This window comes from Anopheles coustani (genome assembly GCF_943734705.1).
Source record: "Anopheles coustani chromosome X unlocalized genomic scaffold, idAnoCousDA_361_x.2 X_unloc_17, whole genome shotgun sequence".
Lineage (NCBI taxonomy): Eukaryota > Metazoa > Arthropoda > Insecta > Diptera > Culicidae > Anopheles > Anopheles coustani.
Window position 1 is genome coordinate 159,104 of NW_026525123.1, and position 3,397 is coordinate 162,500.

At 49.4% G+C, this 3,397-nt stretch overlaps 1 non-coding gene across 1 annotated transcript; it reads left to right on the forward strand.

Annotated features, from left to right (window-relative positions):
- The first annotated feature begins 3,151 nt into the window (after positions 1-3,151).
- Positions 3,152-3,306, forward strand: LOC131270207 (5.8S ribosomal RNA). The gene has a single exon (XR_009179325.1). It is a non-coding gene; the product is annotated as a 5.8S ribosomal RNA (ribosomal RNA).
- Positions 3,307-3,397: the final 91 nt, after the last annotated feature.

Below are 3,397 nucleotides of genomic sequence, written 5' to 3' on the forward strand. Positions count from 1 at the left end.
GGATGCCTGAAGATTCCGTGAAGTTCTCCCCTGGTCCACGCTGCCTCGGCAGTCCTGGGTAAAATGGAATATTTCCAGCTTGCCCTATAGTGGAAGAGGACTATCCAACAATACAAAGTCAAGACCTCCGGGTTGAGACTTTCCGCGTCGGTGGTGTCGCGCACCGCCTATCCGAAAGATGGTGTAACAGGGGTGTTCGATCAGCAATGGTCGGATGCCCCGTCATAGTCCAACTATGACAACCAAAGTCAAGACCTCCGGGTTGAGACTTTCCGCGTCCGGAGGTACGCGTACCGCCTACCCGAAAGATGGTGTGCTTCTGGGGTATTCGATGAGTCGGATACCCCGTCGTAGTCCAACTATGACAATCAAAGTCAAGACCTCCGGGTTGAGACTTCCGCGTCCGGAGGTACGCGTACCGCCTACCCGAAAGATGGTGTGCTTCTGGGGTATTCGATGAGTCGGATACCCCGTCGTAGTCCAACTATGACAATCAAAGTCAAGACCTCCAGGTTGAGACTTCCGCGTCCGGAGGTACGCGTACCGCCTACCCGAAAGATGGTGAATCAGGGGTGTTCGATCAGCAATGGTCGGATGCCCCGTCGTAGTCCAACTATGACAATCAAAGTCAAGACCTCCGGGTTGAGACTTTCTAAGAGTACAAGCATAAAGGAACACGGACCAAGCCGTACCGAGAGAATCGGTACTAGAGCCCTTGTGGTTCTACATTGAGAGAGCCCTCGTGGTTCTCATTAGGGGCTTTATGCAAGAAGTACTCAATACTGTGGTGTGAAGTATAAAGTATAGAGTCCTCCACTGGTCCACGCTGCTCCGGCGGTCCTGGGTAAGATAGTTCATTCTAGCTTGCCCTATGTGGAAGAGGACTCAATACCCTACCTGTTGAGCTTGAAACAAAGTCATCACTTGGGCATGCTCATATTGCCATACAATATTCCATTATCTACTAATGAGCATGCAGCTATATGATTATAACCTGTAAACGATTACCCCGCCGTAGTTCAGCGCTTCAACCAAGTGATGACTTCAGTATGGCTAGTGTGTGAAGTATAAAGTATAGTCCTCCCCTGGTCCACACTGCTTCGGCGGTCCTGGGTAAGATAGTTAGTTCTAGCTTGCCCTATGTGGAAGAGGACACCATACTTAATACTGTGGTGTAATGAACAAAGTATAGTCCTCCACTGGTCCACGCTGCTTCGGCGGTCCTGGGTAAGATAGTTAGTTCTAGCTTGCCCTATGTGGAAGAGGGCATACAAGACAAAGTATAGTTCTCCCCTGGTCCACGCTGCTTCGGCGGTCCTGGGTAAGATAGTTAATTCTAGCTTGCCCTATGTGGAAGAGAGCATACATGAACCAAGAACGAAGGTTATGATCGAGGAATGATTCGACAACTAACCGATGGTATGAAATGTGAAGAATTCAAGCAAGCACAAAATCAAGTCATCACTTGGGCATGCTCGATAGCCAACCCTATGACATTAACCTAGTAGAGCATGCAAAAACCAATATATATGTAAACGATGCCCCTCCCTAGTTCAGCGCTTCAACCAAGTGATGACTTCAGAATGGCTAAATCAAATCGGTTCAAAACATACCATCGGTACCCTATTGAAACACACAAGTCGATATCAAACCTCATGATTGTGTAGTCCTCCACTGGTCCACACTGCTCCGGCGGTCCTGGGTAAGATAGTTCATTCTAGCTTGCCCTATGTGGAAGAGGGCACATTACTCAATACTGTGGTGTTATGAACAAAGTATAGTCCTCCACTGGTCCACGCTGCTTCGGCGGTCCTGGGTAAGATAGTTAGTTCTAGCTTGCCCTATGTGGAAGAGGGCATACAAGACAAAGTATAGTTCTCCCCTGGTCCACGCTGCTTCGGCGGTCCTGGGTAAGATAGTTAATTCTAGCTTGCCCTATGTGGAAGAGAGCATACATGAACCAAGAACGAAGGTTATGATCGAGGAATGATTCGACAACTAACCGATGGTATGAAATGTGAAGAATTCAAGCAAGCACACAATCAAGTCATCACTTGGGCATGCTCGATAGCCAACCTCATGACATTAACCTAGTAGAGCATGCGAAAACCAATATATATGTAAACGATGCCTCCCTAGTTCAGCGCTTCAACCAAGTGATGACTTCAGAATGGCTAAATCAAATCGGTTCAAACCATACCATCGGTATCCTATTGAAACACACAAGTCGATATCAAACCTCATGATTGTGTAGTCCTCCACTGGTCCACGCCGCTTCGGCCGTCCTGGGTAAAATGGAACATTCCAGCTTGCCCTATGTGGAAGAGGGCACATTACTCAATACTGTGGTGTGAAGTATAAAGTTCAGTTCTCCCCTGGTCCACGCTGCTTCGGCGGTCCTGGGTAAGATAGTTCATTCTAGCTTGCCCTATGTGGAAGAGGACACTTAATACTTCGTCTCTAAGCGGCGGCTTGACTCCTCCCTACGGGGAACGGGTTTACGCGCACAGCGGCGGCTTACGCACTATGGCAGTCATGGATGCCTTACGTTTCTATGAAAAGTGTGTTCCTCCCCTGGTCCACGCTGCTTCGGCAGTCCTGGGTAAGATAGTTAGTTCTAGCTTGCCCTATGTGGAAGAGGACACGTAGACTTACTGTGGTGTGAAGTATAAAGTTCAGTTCTCCCCTGGTCCACGCCGCTTCGGCCGTCCTGGGTAAAATGGATTCATCCAGCTTGCCCTATGTGGAATGAGGACACTTTATGCTTCGTCTCTAAGCGGCGGCTTGCTCCTCCCTACGGGGAACGGGTATACGCGCACAGCGGCGGCTTACGTTATGGCAGTCATGGATGCCTTACGTTTCCATGAAAAGTGTGTTCCTCCCCTGGTCCACGCTGCTTCGGCAGTCCTGGGTAAGATAGTTAGTTCTAGCTTGCCCTATGTGGAAGAGGACACGTAGACTTACTGTGGTGTGAAGTATAAGGTTCAGTTCTCCCCTGGTCCACGCCGCTTCGGCCGTCCTGGGTAAAATGGATTCATCCAGCTTGCCCTATGTGGAATGAGGACACTTTATGCTTCGTCTCTAAGCGGCGGCTTGCTCCTCCCTACGGGGAACGGGTATACGCGCACAGCGGCGGCTTACGCAAGTTAGTCACCCTCGGCAGTGGATCACTCGGCTCATGGATCGATGAAGACCGCAGCTAACTGCGCGTCATAATGTGAACTGCAGGACACATGAACATTGATAAGTTGAACGCATATTGCACGTCGTGGGAACCTACCATGATGTACAGATGACTGAGCGCTTATATTTGAGAAATGTATCGCATACATTTAACTACGCCGTGACACCCGTCACGAGACGTGCACCATGATGTTAACTAGGGTCGCGACGACCC